The 26,487-nt window shown below is 45.5% G+C and overlaps 1 protein-coding gene across 1 annotated transcript in view; it reads left to right on the top strand.

Moving 5' to 3' along the window:
* DENND4A (DENN domain containing 4A) overlaps positions 1-26,487 on the top strand; it is a 2,763,357-nt gene that overhangs the window by 149,347 nt on the left and 2,587,523 nt on the right. The window lies entirely within an intron of this gene.

The raw sequence follows: 26,487 nt of genomic DNA, 5'->3' as shown, positions 1-26,487 counted from the left end.
ACCCTCAGACTGCCAAGCAAATCTCTCTTGGCAGCTCCCTTGGGAGGAAAATTATCACTTTTTGCAGACAACTGGCACATCATTACAAAAGACTAATGGGTCCTAAACATTGTTTCACAAGGATACAGATTCCACTTTCACACCTTGCCAAGGATAAAAGGAATGCCAAACTTGCCACCAAATCAATGGGCGGAGGCACAAAAACAAATTACAGCTCTCATGGACATGAGAGCCATTCAACAGGTACCTACACAGGAGCAAGGACAAGGATTTTACTCAAGACTCTTTCTAGTCCCCAGAAAGGACAAAGCCTGGAGACCCATTCTGGACCTTTCAATTCTAAACACCTATCTCCAAGTACCCAAATTCAAGATGCTAACACTACAGCAGCTTCTTCCCATGCTGGGCAAGAAGGCTTGGCTAGTAACGTTGGATCTCAAGGAGGCATACCTGCATGTCTATATCAGACAAAATTGCAGAAGATACCTCCGATGTCCTTCATGGATGCATCTGCAGTCATAACAACTGGACTTCTAAAGCTAAGTACCCCGTTGGGGACTCTTTCTTGCCTCAGCCGATGTCAGAAAAAGTTAATAATTGTTTAACCTGTGGGAAACAAATACCTCATAAAGATTTCCACTCTTACTGCCTGCCTTGCTTAGGCCCAGCCCACGACGTAGCAGCCTGTTCGTCATGTGCTTCTTTCAACCGACGAACGCTTAGACGTCGGTCGGAGTTTGCAGAACAGTTTTTCGGTTCTGATTTTGCGTACATTATGCCGTCGGATCCTCCGACTCGCATTCTGCCAAAAGCAAAGAAAAGACCGACACTCGCGGTCCGGTTTCGCCGAAACCTTGGTTAAGCAAATCATGAGTGTCTCGGTTTCGGCAAACCGAAAACTGATCAAAATACAGCTGAATCTACCTCTACAACTGAGGTCCCTGCTAACACTCTTGAATCGGCCTCAGAAATTTTACCCACTACGGTGCTTACCACGGACTTATCAGACACCATTCCCTTGGATGTCTCTACCCCAGCACGTGGTGCTGCTAGGCCTCCAACAGCCATGTCCATTAAGGCCTTCGCCAGGGCTAAAGCAGCTAAGACTACTAAAACAGTGCCTGTTAAACCCCCCTCATCCAGGCCCTCTTCCAGTTCTCAAATGCTTACTTTGGCAGAAGATTTAATTTCATTAATTAGAGGATCTCAATCTCACCCAGACAGGGCCTCGCAGCCCCCAGAGAAGAGACCTAGGGCAGAGCCCCTTGAGCCAGTGTCCTCTGATGATTCTGCTGATGAATCAGACATAACTGACCAGCCAGAGGCTCCTTTCTCCAATTTTGAAGATTCTGATGCAGAAGAATCCATTCCAGCTGCTTCCCCACCAGAAGAATTCTCCTTTGGGGAAACCTTGCATGCCATGCGAGAACAGTTCCAATGGCAGCAACAGGATTTTTCAGACTCCAGGAAAAGACTTAGGACCTTTTTGCACCTTCCACAGCACAGGCCCTTAGCTATACCTCCTGTTCTCTCTGTGGTGGATGATGCTTTCAATGATGTCTGCTCCGCTCCAGATTCTTTACCCCAGCCCCTGCCAAACCAGACAGATTTTACAGGGTGCCAGATACCCATCACCACCTTTACAAGGCCCCTCTTGCAGACCCCGAAACTATTTCCCAGGGTCCCAAGGCAGTAGCCGCGACCATAGCTAAAAACCCTGTTCCTTCTGAAAGGGAAGCAAGGTCATTAGACAGATGGGGTAGAAAGGTTTACACTTCAGCCACTCTCTCAGCTAGAGCTTTAAACTGTCAGTTTCACATGATACAATACCAAGAGTTTATGCTTGATCAGTTAACTAAAAAGCTAACCACTGATGAATCTCTTGATAAGAAATATGTATTAGAAATGGTAAATAACATACAGCAAGTTAGTAACCATTCTTTAAAATGTGGCTATGATGCACTGGAGGCTTCATTTAGATCAGCCATGACTGGCACTGTAATTAGAAGGCATGCATGGCTAAAGGAGCAAGCTTTACCGGATCATGTTAAATCTAAATTGCTAGATGCTCCCATGGATAAAACAAGTTTGTTTGGTACACCTGCCCAGCAGGTTATGAAGAAAATGGAAGAAAAGGCAAAATCAGTCCAGACAGTTAAAGATTTCTTGCAGGTTCAACCACCAAGGTTTAGCAGGAACTGGCCTGCCAAAAATTGGTCCTTTCCTGACTCCACAAGACCTCAAAGGGGCAGGAATAGACGTTCCAGAGGCAGAAACCAATCCAGAGGAGGTGCCTACAGAGGACGACAGTGGCAAGGTAACAACAGAGGCACAGACTCAACACCTGCCACTACATCAACACAGCCACAGTGACTTAATCCTAAACCCGCCTACCAGGGAACAAATAGCAGCACCTCTAGGCGGAAAGCTAACCTTATTTTCAAAAAACTGGCACCACATAACAAAGGACAAGTGGATTTTACGAACCATAGATCAAGGTTACCGGTTCCACTTCCACACTTTACCAGACAAAAGAGGAATGCCAAATCTACCTCCAAATCAAAAGACAGAGGCTCTACAACAGATAATGGAGTTAGCAAACATGAGAGCTGTGGAGAAAGTGCCAACAGCAGAGCAAGGAAAGGGGTTCTACTCCAGACTATTCCTAGTTCCAAGAAAGGAAAAAGTTGGAGACCAATTCTAGACCTGTCCACCCTGAATACTTACATCATTGTCCCAAAATTCAAAATGCTGACCCTACAGCAACTTCTTCCCATGCTGGGCAAGGAGTGTTGGCTGGTAACTCTAGATCTCAAGGAGGCATACCTGCACGTCCCCATTCGACCAATCTGCAGAAGATACCTCAGATTTCTTGCAGGATCAGAGCACTATCAATTCTCAGCATTGCCCTTTGGCTTATCTACTGCGCCCAGAGTATTCACAAAATGCCTGGCATCAGTAATCGCCCATTGCAGACTACAGGGAATTCAAATTTATCCATACCTGGACGACTGCCTGATACAAGGAGACAACAAAAGCAAGCTGACAACAGATTTACAAAGGGTCATTTACTTGCTTCAAGCACTGGGATACACAGTCAATTTACCAAAGTCAAGACTGATACCATCCCAGACAAGGATTTTCCTGGGAGCGGAATTGGACACAGTAAGACAAATGGCATTCCTAACTACAGAAAAACAAAAAGAACGCCCTCTTTACTTCTTGGCACTAACAAAACTGAACAAGTCAACAGCAAGAAAGGTACTGCAGGCCTTGGGTTTCATGGCATCATGCATAATCTTGGTTCCATTTGCCAGACTACATATGAGAAAACTACAGTGGTACCTAAAGAATTTATGGTTCCAACACAGACACAGCCTAGAAACAGAAATCCCACTAATACCATGCTTAAAACAGGAGTTCCTATGGTGGGCTCAGGCATGCCAGTCAAACCCAGGCCTGCCCTTTCGCAAGGGTCAAGCAAGCCAGACCATCACAACAGATGCTTCAGACCTAGGATGGGGGGCGCACATGCTGGACAAATGCATACAAGGATTGTGGACACAGGACCAACTTCACCTGCACATCAACCTAAAAGAAATGCTGGCAGTAAAACTGGCAATCCAAAAGTTCAGACCATTTCTCAAGGAGGACCACTTGATGATAAGGACAAACAACACCACAGTCATGTGGTACATAACGTTGGATCTCAAGGAGGCATACCTGCATGTCTATATCAGACAAAATTGCAGAAGATACCTCCATTTCATTGCAGGTTCAACTCATTATCAATTCTCTGCACTGCCCTTTGGCTTATCTACTGTGCCCAGGGTCTTTACAAAATGCCTGGCACCAGTAATTGCATACTGCAGACAAAGAGGAATTCAAATATACCCATACCTGGACGACTGCCTTATTCAAGCAGAAAGCAAGGACATTCTTTTAAAGCATCTGGCGTTTGTCAAACACCTTTTAAGTTGCCTAGGGTACACGGTAAATGAAAAGAAATCAAAACTAGTGCCCTCGCAGAACATAACATTCCTGGGTGCCAGCTTGAATACAACAGCCCAGATGGCTTATCTCACGCCAGACAAGCAACAACAGCTGATTCAATATTTCAAAATAATGGCAACAAAGACTCAACTCCCTGCAAGAAAAATTCTGCAGGCCTTGGGATTCATGGCATCTTGCATACTCCTAATACCATTTGCAAAACTGCATATGAGGAAATTACAATGGTACCTGAAGAGCGTATGGACACAGCACAGCCATAGCTTGGAAACAATGATATACCACTCATTCCCTGCCTTCAACAGGAGTTCCTATGGTGGGCACAGGCATGTCACCTCAACAAGGGTCAGCCTTTTACCTTGCCCACAGCCAGGCAAACTATAACAGATGCATCGGACTATGCCTGGGGAGCACACATGGCAAGACAGTGCATTCAGGGCAAATGGAACAGAGATCAAAGGCATATGCATATCAAGCAAAAAGAAATGCTAGCTGTACAGAATGCTCTAACAGCTTTCAAGGACCTCTTACATCCAGGACAACTCTTAATAAAGACGGACAATACCACAGTTATGTGGTACATAAACAAGCAAGGGGGTCCACACTCCTACCCCCTATGCAGGCAAGCAATGACCTTGTGGAACACAGCACTGACTTACCAAGTTCAACTACAAGCACAATTCCTGCCAGGAAAGAAAAACACATTGGCAGACGACCTAAGCAGAAACATCATGGATCCCCACGAGTGGAAACTGGATCCACAAGTATTTGCAATGATAACTCAAAAATAAGGATGCCCAGACATAGATCTGTTTGCCAACCTCCAAAACTACCAACTTCGAAAATTTTGCACAAGGACATTCCACCCACTAGCTTGGAAGGTGGACACCCTCTCATTCAGTTGGAAAACATTAACAGTGTATGCCTTTCCTCCACTGCCTCTTCTAGCAAAGGTGCTGCTGAAAGTCAGATTAGAGAGGCCACAAATGATACTCATTGCTCCAGACTGGCCACACCAACACTGGTATCCAATACTAAGGACCATGGCCCACGGCCCACCATGGATTTTACCCCAAATTCCTCACTTGCTCACTCAGCAAAACAATCAGATTCTACACAGCCAGCTCAAGACTTTAAATCTGGCTGCATGGCAAATTACCTAAACAACCAGCCAACACCTCTATCTAAAGCTGTTATGGATGTCATTCTGGAGGCCAGGAGGCCCAGCACCAGGAAAGCCTATTCAGACAAATGGAAAAGATTTTACTCATGGAACCAGGCTAAAGGCCAAAATACCCTTGTTCCAAACATTCCTCAGATTCTACAATACTTAACTGAGATGTTGCACAAAGGACTTTTTTTTCATCTATTAAGATCCATGCCTCAGCGATTTCAGCTCACTACAACATGGATCCTCCTTTATTTTCACATCCACTCCTAAGACAGTATCTCAGAGGGGCTAAGAACATAAGACCGCCCAGGAGAGCACCAACACCAACTTGGGATCTCAACTTTGTTCTGGAAAAGCTTACACTACTGCCCTTTGAACCAGCTATTTCAGCAGAGTTAAAGTTTCTGTCATGGAAAACTGCCCTGCTACTAGCAATAACTTCAGCTAGAAGAGTCTCAGAGCTACAGGCCCTAATGGCAGTGGAGCCTTTCCTCATTTTTCATCAAGACAGAGTCGCTTTACGGACTAACCCTTCCTTTATGCCAAAGGTGGTATCCAGTGTGGCCCTAAACCAAACCATTCATTTGCCCACCTTTTTCCCAAACCCCCAGAACAAAGGAGAAAGACTCCTGCACTCTTTGGATATTCACAGGCAATTACGTTACTACTTGGATAAAACTAAGGCTTTCAGAAAATCTGACTAGCTCTTTGTATCCTATGCTACAGGATCACAAGGAAAAGCTATCTCAAAACAGACCATTTCAAAATGGATAGGGCATTGCATACGTTTCTGTTGCACACATCATGGGAAACCGGTACCCACTACCATTAGGTCCCACTCCACCAGGGCTACAGCTACATCAACAGCCTTTCTCAGGGGGGTACCAACCAAGGATATTTTGGAAGCTGCAACTTGGAGTTCAGTGCATACCTTCACCAAGCACTATCACTTACCTCTATACTCTAAGACTAGAGCTGGTTTTGCCACTGCAGTTCTGCAGGGCCTACTAGCTTCTCCAAACCCTGTTTAACTCCACCACCCATCCTTCGCTTTGGGATTCAACCCAAGTGTGATGACTGCAGCAGTGTAACACGATGAACATAGTACAGTTTTGTACCTACCATAAATGTAGATGTTCGAGTGTTCACACTGCTGCAGTCCAGGTTACCCTCCCTCCATCCCCTCTGAACTACCTGAACTTTTCTATACCTTACTATCTCATATGACCTTTGTGGTGTATTTGCTTATAACTGAAGGTATTTGTTTTTTCTGTGCATGTTTCATTGGCAATATGTATTGCCCACCTACTAGGGGGCACCTGACATCTGGGGCAAGAAAAACTGAAGAAAATGGCGTCGGATGCCTCTTATATACCCCTGGCGCACTGACGTCAGGGAAGAAGCGACAGCAACCGATGCCGGACCAAGACTTTGGAACTCGGGCCGACTGCGGGACTGCCTGACGGCAGGATAACCCAAGTGTGATGACTGCAGCAGTGTGAACACTCGAACATCTACATTTATGGTAGGTACAAAACTGTACTTTCTCTGCACTGCCCTTTGGCTTGTCTACTGCGCCCAGGTTATTCACAAAGTGCCTGGCTCCAGTTATTGCATTTTGCAGGCAAAGAAGTATTCAAATATACCCATACCTGGACGATTGTCTAATTCAGGCAGAAAGCCAGGGGATACTTTTGAATCATCTGGCGTTTGTAAAAAGGGTTCTAACTTGTCTGGGGTACACCATAAACGAAAAGAAATCACAACTGGTACCCTGTCATCAAATTACATTCCTGGGAGCAAGCTTGAATACAACTTCCCAGATGGCTTACCTCACGCCAGAAAAGCAAATTCATTTGGTAACCTATTTCAAACAAGTGGCCACAAAAACCCTGCTATCTGCAAGACAAATACTGCAAGCCTTGGGGTTTATGGCCTCCTGCATTCTTCTAATTCCATATGCAAGACTGCATATGAGGAAACTACAGTGGTATCTAAAAAGCATATGGAGTCACCATTCTCACAGCCTGGAAACAATGATTCCTATCATACCTTGCCTACGTCTAGAGTTCCTCTGGTGGGCAGAGGCCTGCCACCAAAACAAGGGACTACCATTCACACTACCCCCTGCTGCCCAAACCCTAACAGATGCATCTGACTGTGCATGGGGGGCTCATCTGGCAGGGAAGTGCATTCAGGGAAAATGGAACCCAAGTCAAATGCACCTACATATCAATCAAAAAGAAATGTTAGCTGTACAGAATGCTCTGACAGCCTTCAAGGACTACATTCTTCCAGGACAACTAATGGTAAAGACGGACAACACCACGGTTATGTAGTACATAAACAAGCAGGGGGATACACATTCCTACTCCCTCCACAGACTAGCCATGGCATTGTGGAACACAGCATTGAGCTACCAAGTGCACCTACAAGCTCAATTCCTGCCAGGAAAATTAAATACACTGGCAGACGGACTAAGCAGAAACCTCATGGACCCACACGAGTGGAAACTGGAACCAAGGATTTTCAACATGTTGACAAGCGAATGGGGGAGCCCAGATTTGCCTCCCCCCAGAACTACCAGTTGGACAAGTTTTGCACAAGGACTCCCCACAAACAAGCCTGGAATGTGGATGCTCTGTCCTTCAGCTGGAAAAACCTATCAGTCTATGCCTTCCCCCCGCTGCCTCTGCTCTCCAAAGTTCTACTAGAAGTCAAACAGAACAAACCAAGAATGATCTTGATTGCTCCAGACTGGCCGCGCCAACACTGGTACTCCCTCCTGCGCAGTGTGTCGCAGTTATCTCCATGGCACCTACCTCAGACCCCTTCCCTGCTGTCTCAGCAGGAGAACCAAATTCTGCACCCTCAGCTTCCAACATTGAACCTTGCAGCCTGGCTAATTACTTAAATTCACCCTTATCTCTCAGCAAACCTGTGATGGATGTCATCTTAGAGGCAAGGAGACGTAGTACTTGAAAATCTTATGCTGAAAAATGGAAAAGATTCTGTGCCTGGAACCAATCTCAAGGGATGAGCACAGTAGCGCCCAATTTACCTCAGATTTTGCAATACTCAACTGAGATGCTTCACAACGGTCTGTCTTTTTCCTCCATTAAAATTCACACCTCAGCCATTTCAACTCATTATAACACAGAGCCCTCCCCTCTTTTCTCACCCTCGGCTCAAGCAGTACCTCAGAGGGGCCAGAAACTTGAGACCACCCAGGAGAGCTCTGACCCCTGCCTGGGACCTTAACTTTGTATTGGAGAAACTCACTCTACCACCTTTCGAGCCAGCTGCTACTGCAGACTTAAAATGTATTTCTTGGAAAACAGCTTTCCTTTTAGCAATCCATTCACCTGGAAGGATATCTGAATTACAGGCCCTTATAGCAGTGGGAGCCTTTCATCATCTTTCATGCAGACAGGGTGTCACTCAGGACCAATCCATCCTTCATGCCCAAAGTGGTATCCAGTGTGGCTCTTAATCAGTCCATTCATTTGCCAACCTTCTTTCTCAATCCACAGAACAAAGGGGAATGGATTCTGCATTCCTTGGATATGCACAGACAACTTAGATTCTTCTTGGACAGGACTAAACCTCAAAGAAAATCTGAAGAACTGATGGTAGCATTTGCTGCAGGGGCAAAGAGGAAGGCTATTTCAAAACAAACCATTTCTAAATGGATAAGCCATTGTATTCATTTCTGCTGTAAGCACCATGGAAAACCTATCCCCCAGGGGATCAGATCTCACTCCACCAGGGCTGCATCTACTTCTGCAGCCTTCCTCAGAGAAGTGTTCCTACCAGGGACATCCTAGAAGCTGCTACCTGGAGTTCTGTATATACCTTCACCAAGCATTATCATTTGCCAATTTTCTCTAAATCCAGAGCTGGCTTTGCAACTGCTGTATTGCAGGGCCTTATAGCTGGCCCTAATGCTATATAAACTCCTCCTCCCAACCATAGCTTTGGGAATCTACCCAAATGTAATGACTGCAACAGTGAAACACGAAGAACATAGTACAGTTGTGTACACTTACCATAAATGTAGATGTTCGAGTGTATTCATTGTTGCAGTCCTGGTTACCCTCCCTCCAGCCTCTTAATTTCTTCTGGCTATGCCTCTACTTTCCTTAAAAGCCTTTTTGGTGTATTTGCTTTTTGTTGGAGGTATACCTTTGTGTTTTTATGTTTGTTTGCTCCCCATTAGGGGGGCACCTGACATCTGGGGCAAGAAAAACTGATGTAATGGTGTCTGCTGCATGTTTTATACCCCTGACGTCATGGAGAAGGGAAAGCAACTGACGCAGGACCCAAGACTTTGGTAATCAGGCCGACTGAGGGCAACCTGCAAGCAGATTACCCAAGTGTAATGACTGCAACAGTGAATACACTCGAACATCTACATTTATAGTAAGTGTACACAACTGTACTTTCTTTTGAATTGAAATACAAGTCTTGGAAAACTCTCTTTGGTAGCAGTTACTTGTGCAAGGAGAATATTGGAGCTTCACTCCCTTTCACTGTAAAGGTCCCTACTTGATTTTCCACACAGATGGACTCACTTTGAGGGCAAATCCCTCCTTTCTTCCTAATGTAGCTTCTGGGTCATCACTTAACTAGTCTATCAATCTTCATTTTTTCTTTCCATGTTTTATAAATAAAGGAGAGTACATGTTACTTGTTGGTGGGTTATTTAAACTGAATTTTTGTTTTTTGAAGAAGTGCATGTTATACACACACGAAAGCGCTTAATTCCTGTAATTGGGAGGGTGGCCTAATGGTTAAGATGTTTGCCTTGCAAACACAAGGTGCAGGGTTTGAGTCTCACAAGGGATAATTGGCTAGGCTTAAAATGTCTCGCAAGGGTAGTTAGCTTAGTACTAATCTATGAACCTACAAAACAGTTGTGAACTGGTTCTGGTCGTTTTCTGTTTGGATTTCAGCAGTTGGTTCAGTGTTTTTTGTCGTTTTGTGTTGCTTGGGTTCTCAGTCCATTCTATCCTTGGGCAAGGATTACTGGATGTGCTCGACAGACCTTCAGGATGCTTACTGTCACATAAAGATGAACAGATGATCCAGAAGGTACTTGCGCTTCTAACTGGGAGCCATTCACTAGCAATTCAGAGCACGGCCCTTTGGCCTCACCACAGCCCTCAGTGTGTTTACCAAATGCATGTCAGTAGTGGTAGCTCACTTGAGACTGCAGGAATTCCAGGTGTTTCCATATCTAGACGACTAGCTGATTACCACCCTGACCAGGCATCTACTAACAAGAGCGATTGCTCAGGTACTTCAGATTTGCTCTCATCTGGTGTTAACCATCAACTTACAAGTCTCATCTACAGCCAACTCAAAGTTTGGAATTCTTTGGAGCAGTTTTCAACACAGCATCCTTGACAGCTACCCTTCCTGTCTCAAGAGAGCAAGACTATAAGATTCCAAGTCAAGAAAATAATTTGCAGTACTAATGTTTCAGCCCAGTTGAACTTTTCAGGCCTTATGGTCAATGTCAGCTGCCATAATTTTAGTTTCTGTAGCAAAGTTTCATATTAGAATTGTTCAATGGATGCTAGTAACACAATGGTCCATTCTTTACCAGCGCATGTCAACACAAATAAGGGTCACTCAGGCATGCGAGAAGCATCTCTTCTGGTGGTGGATTCATTCAGAGCAAGTTCTACAAGGCCATCCTTTCATTTTCCCTCAGCCATAGTGACTACGGATGCTTCCCAGATCGGGTGGGGAGCATTTTCTGGAAAAAGCAGTCCAAGGCACTTGGTCCCCCGAAGAGGCCAACTTGGTATATCAATGTCCTAGAGATGAGAGCAGTGCTGTTAGCATTGCAGGCCCTCTGGGATGGTCTCCTATCGGGGACAATTGCTCTTCAAATGGACAATGTCAGTAGTTTGGTACATCAGCAAACAAGGAGGGACCCACCACACCTTTTGTGTCGAGAAGCACTCGGAGTGTGGCAATGGCAACCTCATCCAACTGTTTTCTCATAGCAATGCGCATTGTGGGGAATGCTAGTGTGATAACAGACAAATTGATCAGGTCCATTCTTCTACCTCCCAAATGGTCTGTCAACAGGAAAGTGGCAGAAATGATTTTCTGCCAATGGGGCCAGCTTTGCTTCATTCTTTTTGCTTCTTCCCTAAACAACAAATGCAGCAGCTACTTTGCCCTAATCTCTCCTCTGGGGGGGGGGGGGGGGGGGGGAGTCATTGAGAGATGCTTTACTTCATGATTGGCCCCCTGGTCTACTTTATGCTTACTCACCAGTTCCTCTAATTCCAGAATTCTTGCAGAAAGCAGCCAGGTTGAAGAGCAAAGTTGTCCTCGTTGCACCTTACTGGCCTCGTCAGATTTGGTTCCCCTTCCTGTGGCCTCATCTTCTTTGCCGACCTTGGATACTAGATCTTATTCCAGATTTCCTAACACATCGACAGACATGGTTTATCCAGATATCCCAGACATCAAGGTAACAGTGTGGTTTTTCCAATTCCGTCAATAGCCAGACAACAGATGCTTTCTTCCCTTGTTCGTTGTATTCTTTTATCTTCCCATAAACTTTCAGTAAGAAAGCTTTATACAAGTAAATTGAAAAGGTTGTTTACTAGGCACAACAGAAACGCATTGATCCCTATCATCTCCAGTAAATATACTTGAATTTTTAGCTTCAATCTTTAATGACAGGGCAGGCTTCTCTACGATTAAGGTTCAATTGGCAGCAATTTCTAATTTTCGTATTGGATTTGAAAATTCTTCTGTGGCCTATTATAAACGTTGTAAAGCATTCTTGAGAGGCACTCTTCTCTTGAGACCACTGTATAAAGATCCTACTCCACCATGGGACTTGAACTTGGTACTGCAGGCCTTAATTCACTCCCCCTTTGAGCCAACAACAAACTGTGACCGTATATTTCTGACTTAATTCTTTCTAATGGCCATTACCTCAGCTAGAAGAGTTTCAGAACTTCAAGCCTTGCCATTGAAACCTCCATACTTGATTTTTCATAAGGACAGAGTTACATTACTAACCAATGCAACTTTTCTTCCCAAGGTAGTATCAGAATCCATTATCAATCAGTCCATTAATTTGCCGGTATTCTTTCCTAAATTTGCAAAGTTGAATTATATGTTGCATTTTTTGGATGTTCACAGACAGTTACATTTTTATTTACATATGACAAAAGAAATCAGACAGACAGACAAGTTGTTTTCTTTTGCTGATGTGAAATTGGGAAAGCCAGTGGCAAAAGTAACTCTAGCCAGATGACTGGTGAATTTAATTCTTTTATCTGTAACAAACTGGATCTATCCTTACCAAAATCTTTAACAGCCCATTCAACTAGGTACATGGCAATTTCTTCAGTCTTTCTATCCAGAGTTTCCGTGGGCAATATATGTGCAGCTGCATCCTGGACGAATCCTCATCCTTTTGTCACTCATTAGAAACTGCATCTGGTCTTGAGGGGTAGAGCAGCTTTTGGCTCAGCTGTTCTCAGGTGTATCCTTCCTTAGAGTCCACCCACTGTTTTAGGCAGCTGAGGATTCTGTTCCAACAGTTGAAGATAGAATGAAAACTGGCAACATCAGGTAAAGAAGTTATGTGCTCACCATAACGTTCCATCTGTGTTGTCCATTTTCATTCTTCCTCAACTTTCTGCCCACCAACCCCCATTCCTTATTTCAACAAACTTCTGGAAGAACAATACTTTATAAGGGCACCAATGTCCTTTCTGATTGAGCTCTAGATATAGTTTTCTGTGTAGGATAAATACATTTGTACATATTTATATATAGATATTTATACATAGTGGTAGTTACCATTTCAGGTAAAATCGGCAAACAAGATCTCTGGTATGTTAGAGGTTGGTGCATCATGGTTAGGGGAGAAGCCTGAGAGTTTTTGGTTAACATGAGCTTAGTAGCAGCCGAGTCTGATCCAAACCAAACAGTTGAGGAAGAATGAAAATGGGTAACACAGATTAAATGTTATGGTGAGTACATAACTTCTTTTTTATCTATTACCATAATGATAGAAGTAATGTCATTTTCATTCATTCTTGAATGTATGGGTTTTGGATTCAGCTCGACCTTATTTACTTAGACTCTTGGATACAACTCTCGAGCTCCTCCTTTTACTCATAATGCCTCAGAGCCTTGTAATACCTTACATCATGTTTGCAGTTTATACTCTTCAGATGTGGATTGCGCTGTGAGAAGCTCTTGGGGTGTTGCTTCTACATTTTTCTTGAGTTAAAATAGAAGGTTTTTATATTTCTTGTATTTTTCTGCACTATATTTCACCCTTACTCCCCTTTTCTGTATCAGGTTTCAATGCATTAGGATTTTAAGTCTTTTTTTTCCTACCTACTCCTTTTTTATGGGTTCTCTCCATACCATAGTTTTTAAACCCTTTTTCTTTCCTCCTGTAAAAATTTTCCTACCTGTTCATAGGGTATTTCTTATGTACCATTGTTGGTATATTTTTCTTTCTATCCCTCTTTAATAATAAAAAAAAATCTTTATGACTGAAAAGCTGACAAGTTTTAAAAAGTGCATTTCCTGTGGCCATAAGATACTGAATTCTGATGCCCACAGGGAGTGCATATATTCTTCAGGTGTGGCCTACCTTGAAACCTCCTGTTAGATTTGTGCAGGTTTCAATTCCCTAGCCTTAAGTAATTGTCGCAACAAACTGATATTAAAGGGGTTGCTGTTTGTATCTGCTGCCTCCACTACTGCTTCTGACTAAGGGGCTGAAACCCCCACTAAGAAACAGAAATCCTCTTTGTGGAGTCTAGAGAGCATAGAAAATGCTTTCCTGCCCATTCTCTAAAATCTGCTGCAGCCTTGGTGCCACCAGCTAAACTACTTAAGACTGGATCTGACATCAGGGACACACTGACATCAAGGACACTCGTATCTTGTTGGTCTTGAAGCCCTCATTTTTCACCAGAGCCTACTTTTCCATGGCTCTGACCACCCTTCTTACAAGAAACTCCAAAGAGAATGTCATGTTCCCCTTCCACATTATCCTTTATCAGGTTCTCCGATGAAGATGTGGATAGAATGATGAGGAAGTTCCTCAGGGCTCAGATTTGAATGGAGGTATTACTGTGTCCATCTCCCATCAAATCTGTGAGCCTCCAACCTATATCTCATCCAGTTGTATTTCCTTCTCCAATCATCCAGTGATTTCAGAACCCTCAGATCTGAGTATTCTGAGAGTCATGTGTTTGATCCGAAGACAGCTAAATCTTCGACTCTGGCTGCATCCCTGACTTGTTTGGTGACAATCCAGTAAGGCAGGACAAGTCTCGGAGCCAAAGCTTCAACACCAGGTCCAGGAGGTTGATTTTGACTCTGAGGTTTTCGGACCTGTCAGTTTACCTTCACACTGAATAGCTCGGGCCCGACTCTTCACTCGAGCAGGAGCCCTGGCAGGGTCGGGGCTCAGCAACTCTTAGAGCTTCGGCTCAGGTGAGGCCAGCAGTGGCTTCTCGCGGTCCTTCTGCCTTTAAGGTGGTGGAGAGGGCCTTCTCTTACCTGAGTCCAGTCTACCTTTATCTCTTTGGATCCTACCACCATACTGCCTTTGGATCCTAGTTGTGAGCCTCATCAGCCTATTCCTCACGGACAGCCACCCTGTTTGAGCTTCCAGGCAGTTCCTGTGCAGAAACTTCTCCTATCTTCCAGTACCTCTCCAGATCATCGCACTTAAGTACCACCCCAGAAGAGATAATGCAAAACAAGTCACATGGATTCCCCTTAGTAATCTTTAACCAAAGACACTGACTTTGATGAAGGGGAGGGGATACCCAAGGTCTCCAACAGAAAACGTCTCCTTTGGAGAGATTCAAGAGATCCTTAGCCAGAAAGGTGGCTGGTCTTCTGATCCCCCCTTCCTAGGAGAAGTCCGTGTTCTTAGAAGACTTTGGGTTTGGCCTATCTACATCTTGGGTACTTCCCCAGTGGATGACCTTGTAGATCTTGTGTGTCATCCCTTGCCTCCACAATAAATTTCTTGCTCCGCCTAAAGACAGACTTCATTGGAGTAAGGAAGTTTCTGTGGATGCCATGGTTGTTGCAGCAGCCACTAAGAAAGAGCTAGCAGAACAGTGCTCTTCTTTCTATCCTCCTAACGGAGCATTCAGGGCTATGGACAGGTTTGGAAAGCACATTTATGCTTCAGAGACCTTTGCTTTATGGTCACTTAATTATTTGGCAAATTTCACTAGATTGGAGAGAGACTTGATTTAAAGAACTCTCCATGTCTTTTCCTGGGTCTATGTAAGCGGAGGAGCCGAAACAGCTATCTTCGTAGCTGTCCAACCTTCAGTCTGTTTCCAATGTGTCCATGAGGTTAAGCTCTCGTGCAGCAGAAGGTTCCTCATGGGCTGTGGGTTCATGCATAGCCATCAGGAGATATGCAGTTATGTGACTTCGTGGAGCTCTTCGTCTTCTTTCATCAATGCTCCCTTTGATCGCTCTTCCTTGTTTGGCCCTACAGTAAAAGAATGGTCTCCTGTAGTGAGCAAGATGGAAAGGCCTGGTCTGCTATGGGAATAGGTTTTTTTACCCTGCAGAGATCCTTTTCCAGGAATCAGCATGGAGGTAAAAAGGTGTGGTTCCGGAAGTCACTAGGTCCTTCCTGGACTCATGAGTGGAAACCTCCCCCAGAGGCGGCGGGGTGGGAGTTGGAAGAATCCTCTCTCATGGCAGAGGAGGCCTGAAAAAATAAGGGTTTTGAGATGCCTTCTCAGATAAACCCTTCCAGCACTCCTGAAGGGTTGCCCAACTGCTGTTCTCTGGAGGTGGTCAGAAGGCACTTGCCTCTGCACCCAGACGCTTGAGCATCTATAGCAAGAGACATTTAGGTGCAAAAAATTATATGCAAAGGAGGCTATTTTAATTTATTTTGTTAATCCAATCATTCAAACAGGAAAGACTCCCTGATGTTCTACCCTGTCAGCGGGAGTTAGCAGCCTTGAAATTTAAAAGCTGCTAGATAAGAGTAATCAGAGGTCTCACCAGACCAGTGAGGATTCAGAATTTACTCAAGGTTGTTTTTAGTGCCAAAGAAAACGAGGGACCAGAGACCCATTCTAGAACTCAAGAATTTAAATCAATTTGTAAAGAACTCCAAGATGTTCTTCGTGTTTCACTGTTGCAGTCATTACATTTGGGTTATCCTGCTGGCAGGTTGCCCTCAGTTGGCCTGAATTCCAAAGTCTTGGGTCCTGCGTCGGTTGCTGTCGCCTCTTCCCTGACATCAGGTCGTCATTGGTATAAATGATGCAGCCGACGCCATTTTCTTCAGTCTTTCTTGCCGCGTGGTGCCCGAAGCAGTTCGCAAGTGCCGGTCGGCCGACTCCTGAGATTTTCGTGTTCGAGTTTCAGATCCGAAGTCTTCATTAAAAGCTAAATACCCTGTTGGGGAAACTTTTTTTTCATGCTCCAGACCGATGTCAGAAAAAGTTAATACTTGTATTTCTTGTGGGAAGCAAATACCTCATAAGGACTTTCATTCTTATTGTATTCCTTGCCTAGTCCCTGACCATGACGTTGCTAGTTGTCAGTTTTGTGCTAGATTTAACCAACGCACTATTAAGCGTCGGTACGATTTTGCATTAAGCTATTTTGGGCAAAGATTTAATTATACAATGTCGTCGGATAGCCATCCGACTACCGGAGTTCACAAAAAACGAAAAGAAAAAGACAGGCAACCGAGGTCCAAAACTGACGACGAAGCTTCTCCTAAGCAAGTCACCGGTTCGCTGGTCCTCAGTGAGGCGCTTTCGCAGTCCCTGGCGCCCGCTATTTTAGAGTCGCGGGCTGCTACCGACTCCCATGTGGAGTCGGCCAGGCCGCTAGAAACTCAAGGTATTGGAGCCTCTGAGATTATTCCCTCAGATGGGTCCAGAGCCGCTGAGCAGACATCGGCTTCTGAGGGTGTATTCAGACCCAAGCAATTATATATTAAACCGACTTCAAAGACAAAGGCTAAAACACCTTTAAAGGCAAATAAACAAGTTCACCAGCCACAAGGACAGGCCTCCATGCCCAAAAAACAGATGCTCAACATGGCCGAAGACTTAATTACCTTGATCAGGGGTCCCCATCCCCCTCCTGATAAGAGGACTAGGCAAGAGACAAACTGTGAATCTTCTACCTTTTCTACAGAAAGATTGGATGTGTTGTATCAATCCCCAGGGAGTGTACTATCACATCAAAATGAACAGATGCTGCTATAGATTGATGTCCTTTCGGGTAGGTGTCAGTCATTACCAGTTCAGAGCCCTGCCATTTGGTCACAGCACAGCTCCCAGGGTGTTCACCAAATGCATGGCAGTGGTAGCAGCTCACCTGAGACTGCTCGGATTCAGTATGTTTCCTTTTCTAGATGACTGGCTTTTCACTACCCCAACCTGGCATCTCTTTGAGAAGGCAAGGATCTACTTACTCCAGTTATGTTAGTCTGTAGGAAGCAGTCAGTTATGCCAAGTCCCACCTACAACTTGTTCAAGTCTTGGAGTTTGTAGGAGCTTGCCTGGACATCAGTCAATTGGCCTTCCTTCTGTCGAACAGAGTATAGTCCATAAGACTGTAGATGAGGCAGATTTTCCCCACCCTTCTCCCCCAGCAAAACTAGTTCTTCAGGTTTTAGGATCAATGGCAATCCTCCTAGTGTTTCAGGCCATTCAGGACTCTTCCTTCAGGGATGTTCATTATCCAGACAGACAACATGTCACTAATTTGGTACATCAGTAAACAAGGGGAAACCCGGTCCTGTCACCTTTATCGAGAGAGTGTGTGCAGTGGGTGATCTCCTCCAACTTCTTTTTTATGGCAACGTGTTTACAGGGAAATCTAATGTGCCAGAGGACAAACTCAGCAGGTCCATTCTGATGCCTCACTAGTGGTCACTCATTCACTCTAGTGGAGCGCAGGAAGTTTGCACTGTAGCTTCCAATGGGCGTAGCCTAAACCTTTCGACAGAATCAAATTATGTCCTTACATTTCAAACAAATGTTCATATCTCTGGAACCACAGGGATTATGGAAGAAGTATAAATGGCAAACACTTCAGCACCAACTATTTTTATAGTGGTAGTATTCTGTAGGTTCTAGGTCTTAAACTTTTATAAGCCACAGTAAACACAGTAATTATTATGTTTGTAATATTTTGTAAACAACTTACAATAATATCTCAGTAAACACTCAAGTTACACACATATTGTCATCAGCATTTTATTCATTTAGCGAAGAGCTTTCATATGAGGCAAAAGAGTTATGGCTATGTTATTTATTTGTTGAGATATTTAGAAAAATGTGAAAATTATATCTATATAAATCAATATCATAAAAACAACAATTAAAATCTCTTTACCTACACTAGACAGAGGTCAGATATTAATGTAGTTGAGTTTGCCATTGTGTAAGATGAAATCTTTTAAAGGCTTGTACATAGCATGATTTTGGAATTACTGATGCAAATATGAAGAAGCAATATTTGACACCTAGAGGTGTCAGTAGGAGTTAACTGCAGATGCACTTGGAGGCGTCACTCTGATGTAATGAGTTAATGTGAAATAACTGGGCTGAAGCCCAAATGCTTAAACCAGAACTCAGTTCCTAACTTGTAATATGTACACATCTTGTATATACACATCCTGTATATATACTGCAGATGCACCTGGAGGCGTCACTCTGATGTAATGAGTTAATGTGAAATAACTGGCCTGAAGCCCAAATGCGCAAACCAGAACTCTGTTCCTAAATTGTAATATGTACACATCTTGTATATACACATCCTGTGTACGTGTTATACCTGTACCCCCCCCCCCCCATCCTTTACCCTAACCTTTTATCTGGGAGTGACCTGATAGTGATTTTGGAACCATTGTTCCAGTATGATCCCCTATCTCTCCTTTATCTTTTCTTTCTATTTGAGGTATAGTGAGTCCTTACGTTTATGGGGCAGCAGACTCGATCTGAGGTATTACAGGGCTCTGAGGCATTATAGGTAAAGGGAGGAGCTCAAGAGTCAGCTCTATGAGTCTAAGTAAATTCGGCCGAGCCAGAGACCCATACATTGAGGAAGAATGAAAATGGACAACACAGATGCATAGTTATGGTGAGTACATACCTTTTATATTCATTTTATCTACTTCTGGCCTTCGTCAGCTTCCTTCCCACCTTCACCCTTCCAGTTATTTCCCTTTTGCTTCTGGAGTGATTGCAGTGACAGTCCCTGTGGCTTGGTCATGTATTCTTCAAGCTGGGGTCAGGGTTATTACTATATCAGTGATGTATTTTTGTTATGATGATGTATCATTTTTGTTGTAGGGTCTAGGCAAACATGACCTAAGGTAATGTGCTAACTACAGGGAATTATAGGTAAGGGGAGAAACCTGAGCCTTGGCTACTAAGTCTGAAAGTGGCTGAAGTAGGATTGTAGATGGATCCAGTATCCTATCGGTTGAGACAGGATGGAAGCAGACTTTTGTTTTTATCTTGACAGAACAAAATGTGTAAGAAAATATTGTCAACTTTTTTTTTTTCTTCAGAAAGAAATAAATTGGAATGTAAGATGTTATGTGGTCCTATCTCGCCTACATTCCTTACTCACGGGTTCTCGGCTCCGACTCGGCCAAATTTCTCTAGCACGAAGTCTCTGGCTGGGCTAACCCGGTATCCCAGGATGCACCTTGCCCTAGCCCCAGATCTCGTTTGCCGCTCGTAGAGTTAGGACGTGGTCTCGCTTGACTGTGGCTAAGTACCCTTTTAAAATACTTTTAGTATTTTAGCAGTCTTCCTTTTGACAAAAGCTATTTTGATGGCTAACTTTGTACCTGAATAGTTGTTGCGTGAGGTTTTGAGAGTTAGTGTTTTGTGGTATCCCTACTGTTTTCACGGTCTAGGCCCGTTTAAGTTAGAGGACCTAGTCCTCTCCAGTGTGTTCCCTTGTTGTGTTGTGCTGTTGTGTTAGTGGTTAACTCCCTTTTAGGAAGCATTTAAGTTAGTTTCCTGTCCATTTAAGTGCTTGTTGGTCTTCCCGCCCTCCTTTTGTGTTTGACTCTGTCGGTTGTGTGTGGCGCGGTTGCTTGCCATGTCAAAAGAGCTAAAGGAACATAAACCCTCTGGGTTTAAGAAGTGTACAAATTGTGGCTATAAAATGTCCATTACAGATGGGCACTCTATCTGTGTTTATTGTCGTGTTGCTATTCACTTGCAAGAGTCCTGCAGTTTCTGTCATGTTTTTAGCCCTAGGGTACTGCAGGAATATAAAAATAAACTGATTTTGAAGGGTCTGATCAAGCCCTCCTTTGAGGAGGCCTTGGAGTCGTCTCCGCCTTCTAGTACCAAGTCTAAGCCTCCTAAGGCCAAGAAAAGATCTCCGGCTCCGTCTGCTTCTTCTGAGCCATCGGAGAAGGTTTGTAAATTGGATACTTCCTCATCGGCTCCACTGTCCTTGGGGCCGAAGGAGAAGGTCTCGGAAATGGATACTTCATCCTCAGCTCCACTGTCCTCTGGGCCGAAGGAGAAGGACTCTGATATGGATACTACCTCCTCGGCTCCATTGTCCTCGGAGCTGCAGGAGGTATCTGTTGTACTGGAGTCGACCTCGGCTCCGATACTTTTGGAACCACTTCGGAGCAGGTCACCCAGTGTCAGGCATGAGTCTCCAGTTGGGAGATCTAGATCTCTTTCTATTTCTTCCAAATTCTCCAGGCTGTCTGATTTGGATGTGGATAGGGTGGTCCAGAGGCTCCTACAGTCGCCGGTGTTAGTAAAACTATTTTCGGCTCTGACCCAGTCGGCTCCGGAGCCAGTTCCCATTCTTGTACCGATGATTCCTCCTCCGAACACCCATGTGTGGTCGGAGCCGGAGTGCTCTGCGCTGAGTGATGTTCTGGTGTCGGCTCTGATACCCCAGGTGAGTCTATCGGAGCCGGCTTCGGCTCCAGCCAGGTTGGCTCCGTCCTCTGGTTTCGGCACTCGGGTTTCCTCAGTCGGACCTGAGGGGGATACCTTGGGACTCCTGTCTGTTCTGAGCCTCCCTCTCGGTGCTTCGGCTCGGGGAATCTCGACTCTGGTTGTGGTCTCGGAGACTGGTCGGTCCTCTGACTCGGGGGGGGGGGGGGCGGCCTTCGAGGCCATGAGGAGCGCCCTGGCCAGGTCGTCATGTACATCACCTGGATCGGGCACTCCGTCCCCTTACACCCTGGCTAGAGCCTCTGACGCCCCCCTCTCCATGGACGGCGGAGCCCGAAGGTCTGGGGATACCCCCTTGAGCGGTCACCTACTTTCTGAGGGCCCCTCAGAGTCTGTGCCTGAGGACCCTCCCAGCAAGAAGTCGTGCAAGAGGAAGCACATCGACTCCCAGGACGAGTCACTCACTTCCGATACCGACCTCGAGGAATCAGAGGGGTCCCCCAAGTCATCCTCCGATGATGTCTCTTTCTCCGACATCCTGGGGATTTTGAGACAGAGAGGCGACTGGCCCTCCAAGACCCCCTCTGAGGAGGAGTCGGTATTCCTCAAGGCCTTCGGAGCTCAACCCTCCGCCTCCTGGGAACTCCTGGACTTGATTTGTTGAAGGGTGTGGGAGTACCCTGATTCCGTAGAACCGGTGCCCAGACGTCCAAACAAGTTCCTGTCTGCTCCCCTGGGTAAAGAGTTCCTTACCAAAGGGGTTTCGGTAGATGCTTTGGTGATGGCGGCAGCCACTCAGCAGGAAGTTGTAGAGGCTTCTTCTTCAGTCCACCCTCCTAACAAGGAGTCCAGGAGTATGGACCGGTATGGGAAGCGTACCCTGTCTTCGGCGACCTTTACCTTACGGTCGTTGAATTACCTCTGTCATTTCACTCGGCTCCAAAGAGATAGTTGTCTACCCTAGGGTCCATTGTCAACTCGTCTATGAGGCTCATATCTTATGCAGCCGAAGGGGCGAGTTGGGCAGCTAGCTCAGGCGTAGATCTCAGAAGGCAAGCCTGGATGCGCCTGTGTCGTTTCGCAGAGGCCTTTAAGTCTTCCTTCACTGACGCCCCCTTTGATGGGTCCTCTCTCTTCAGACCCAAAGTGAAAGACACCCTCACCAGATGCGAACAGGAGGGAAAGACCCCATCTGCCGTAGGGGCCCATTTTTCTCTCCCTTCTAGGCCTTATCCCAAGGCTCAGAGAGGAGGGAAGATGTGATTCAAAAAGTCTCAGAGGTCCTTTCCCGCAGCTCAAGGCGAGTCCCCCTCCAGAGCCAGAGGTGGGGGGATTATTCCAGAAGACGCCGTCCTAGAGGCAGAGGAGGCCCCCGCAACTCAGGAGACCGCGATTCCTTTCGCGGTTCTTCCTTCCAGCGTTCCTGAGGTGTTGCCCGATTGTGCTCTTCCGGAGCCAGTCGGGGGCCGAATTTCGTTGCATCCGGAAGCCTGGGAAAGCATCACCCAGGATCGTTGGGAGCTCTGAATAGTTACCGGAGATTACACTATTCCCTTTGTGTCGGCACCCCCTCCAGTCAGAAGGATCCCGGACGTCCCACCCAGTCAGCGGGATCAAGCAGCACTAGAAGTTGCAAAGCTGCTAGAAAAAGGAGTTATCCAACCAGTCCCCTCAGACCATGTCGGATCAGGAACTTACGACTCTTTTTGGTGCTGAAAAGGACAGGGGACCTGAGACCCATTCTGGATCTCAGTCGATTGAACCTCTACGTTCTGAAGTTCAAGTTCTGAATGGTCACACTTCAGTCCATTTTTCCACTGCTGGAGAAAGGAGTATGGATGTGCTCCATCGATCTCAAGGATGCCTACTACCACATCAAAATGGAGAAGGCATCCAGGAGTCATTTACGCTTCCGGCTAGGAGCCAGTCACTTCCAGTTTCGTGCCCTGCCCTTTGGTCTCACCACAGCCCCCAGGGTGTTTACCAAGTGTTTGGCAGTGGTGACAGCTCACCTGAGATGTCTAGGATTCCAGGTGTTTCCGTATCTGGACGACTGGCTTCTCGCCGCCCCCACCAGGCATTGGCTCGTTCAAGCCAGGGAGACGACCATCTCACTTTGCCAACATCTAGGAATTACTTTGAACTGGGAAAAGTCTGCCTTGCAGCCCTCACAGCGTGTTGTTTCTATAGGCGCAGAGCTAGACTCTATTCAAATGCACGCCTTTCTGCCACAGGACAGGATAAGAGTGTTGCAGTCTCAGATCCATGCACTGTTGCCCCTCAGAAAAGTTCAGGCCAGGTTAGTTCTTCAGCTCTTAGGATCCATGGCCTCCACCATCATACTGGTACCTCTGGCCAGGTTACACATGCAGATCCTACAGTGGCTCCTGTCGGTTCAGTGGTCCTTTCAAAGGCTTCCTCTTTTCCACTTGATACTTCTTACGGAGCGATGCAAACAGGACCTCCTCTGGTAGCTACGCTCCTCCAATCTGGACAGAGGAAGGAGCTTGGTTCCTATGTCTCCAGTGGCCACGGACGCCTCCCAGATGGGGTGGGGGGGGCATTATCTAGGCAAAATCACGAGGTACACTTGCACATCAATGTTCTGGAGATGAGAGCGTTGTTTTTGGCGTTGCGAGCACTCCAGGACTCTCTACCTCTGGGAACGATTGCAATTCACTCGGACAACATGTCCGTAGTGTGGTACCTGAACAAGCAGGGGAGAACCAAATCTTATCCCCTCTGCAGAGAGGCCATGTGAGTGTGGCAGTGGGCAGTGTCTTCCCAACAGTTTCTAGTGGCAACGCACATTCCGGGGAAGTCCAATGTGGTAGCGGACAGGCTAAGCAGAGCTATTCTGATGCCTCACGAGTGGTCCCTGAACAACCGAGTGGCAGTTCAGATCTTCAAAAGGTGGGGTCAGCCTTGCTGCGATCTCTTCGCCAGCCCCCTCAATGCCAAATGCAGCAAGTACTTCACTCTGATCCCCCCACAGGGGGAATCACCCAGGGACGCTCTAGCTCACGATTGGCCCCCCGGTCTGGTCTACGCTTTCCCTCCGTTTCCTCTGTTACCAAGAGTGATACAGAAAGCCATATCCTTGGGAAGCAGGATGATCCTTATTGCTCCACACTGGCCTCGACAAGTTGGTTCCCTTTTCTTCAACGGTACACACTGGACGGTCTGTGGACTCTGGACCCAGTGCCGAACCTCCTGATCCACATGTCAGGACAACTTCATCCATCCCTGCAGCCTGGCTGCTACACTTCCGTCGCTAGTCAGGCAACATTCCTTTTCACTTGAAGTGGTGCACATCTTGTCTTCTTCTCATAAGTCTTGCACCAGGAAGATTTATTCCAGCAAATGGAAGAGATTCTCCATTTGGGCTCAGGCCCAAGGTTTGTACCCCTTCACAGCCCCTATTCCGTCGATCTTAGATTTCTTAGCCATGTTGTTCCGTCAGGGCCGCTACCATTAAAGTACAGTTGGCTGCAATTTCCAATTTTCACACATCTTCTGAGCCACAAACTCTGTAAAGCCTTTCTAAAAGGCGCTTGGTTACTTCGTCCCCCAGTTTCTGAACCTGTACTGCCATGGGACTTGAACCTTGTGCTATAAGCTATTACGTCACCACCCTTTGAACCGGCTACCACTTGTGACTTAAAATTCTTATCTTGAAAGACTGCTTTTCTGATAGCCATTACATCGTCCAGGAGGGTATCAGAACTTCAAGCCTTGTCCATTAAACCTCCGTATTTGATCTTTCATAAGGACAGAGTTTCCCTGAGGCTTAACCCGTCCTTCCTTCCGAAGGTGTCATCCACTGTCAATCTCCATCAATCTATTGAGCTACCAGTGTTTTTTCCGAACTTTTCCAATAAAGCAGAGTTCAGGTTTCATCAGTTGGATGTGCACAGACAACTGAGATTTTATTTCCATAGGACTGAGCATGTTGGGAAATCTGATCAACTGTTTGTGTCCTTTTCAGAGAACAGAGCAGGTTGTCCTATTTCCAAGTGCACAGTTTCTAAATGGGTCAAAGATTGTATTTCATTCATCTATCAGCAGACAGAACTTTACCCTTTCCCGTCAAGGCTCTTTCTACCAGGGCTATGTCTACATCAGTAGCTTTCCATGCTAGGCTTTCCTTGGATGATATTTGTGCTGCGGCCACTTGGGCTTCTCCCAACACTTTTATTACTCGTTACAAGCTGGACGTGGCTTCTAGGGGCCGGGTTTCCTTTGGTTCCATGGTTCTCAGGAGTATCTTCTTATGAGCCTCCCAGGATAGAGGTGCTGGGGACGCTGTCCCTGTGAGTAAGGAATGTAGGCGAGATAGGACCACATAACATCAGTTAGTTATGTACTCACCATAACGATCGATGTATGTGGTCCATCTTGCCTACATTCCTACGTACCCTCCCACCTGCCTCCTTCCTAGAGGATTTGGAAGAATATTGGCTCTTTGGACCCTTCAAGGTCAGTGATTTGGTTCCCTTATCTGGCTGGAATTTCTTCTGGTGTTTATTGAATATGGGTTATGAGTGTTATGATTGCAAACAAGATCTGGGGCTAGGGCGAGGTGCATCCTGGGATACTGGGTTAGCCCAGCCAATTAGAGACTTTGTGCTAGAGAAATTTGGCCGAGTCGGAGCCGATTCTCTGCTCTGAACCCGTGAGTAAGGAATGTAGGTGAGATGGACCACATACATCGATTGTTATGGTGAGTACATAACTAACTGTTTTCCAACTTGACTCCACTAAAACTGTTTTCCTGGTTGTATTCATTTGTTATAAAAAGTTACATCCGAGTGTAAGGCTTGGTCTGCCAGAGCTGTGTAGCTGCATTCCTAAGTTTTCTTTAGGATTGCCATCTGCAGAGTCACTAAGTATGTTTGCAAAATACTATAAGCTGGATGTGATCTCAGTTTGGGTCATTCTTTAGAGCTTCCCAAGATATTCAGCCTGTTACTTGTTCTCTTAATAAAGCTGGAACACCCAGTACCAGATATGAAAGTTATACACTTACAGTAATCCATTGGTAGTTTATCTTCATCACTATATCTACTCTTCTAGCTTGGCCTTACTGCTGACTAGGTTTGGAAGTTTCTTATTGTTGACGTCTTTGTTTTACAATAAATAGTTGTACTTGTTGCTCCTTAACACAGTGTTCAGAAAATCTGAAGAGCCCACATTAACACGGTGTTGTGGGTAAGGTTTGGTAGCCTGGGAAAGTTGTAGATGCTAAGTTGCTTAATTAAGTCTTGGTAGGCATTGCCTTAAAGGTGATGTAGATGGAACTGCTAATGCAGATTTTTACAGTTAGTACATAACTTTTGTCACTAC

This window comes from Protopterus annectens, chromosome 7.part0, assembly GCF_019279795.1.
Source record: "Protopterus annectens isolate FY-2018-M chromosome 7.part0, PAN1.0, whole genome shotgun sequence".
Taxonomy (NCBI): Eukaryota; Metazoa; Chordata; order Ceratodontiformes; family Protopteridae; genus Protopterus; species Protopterus annectens.
This window is presented reverse-complemented; position numbering and strand designations above follow the sequence as displayed.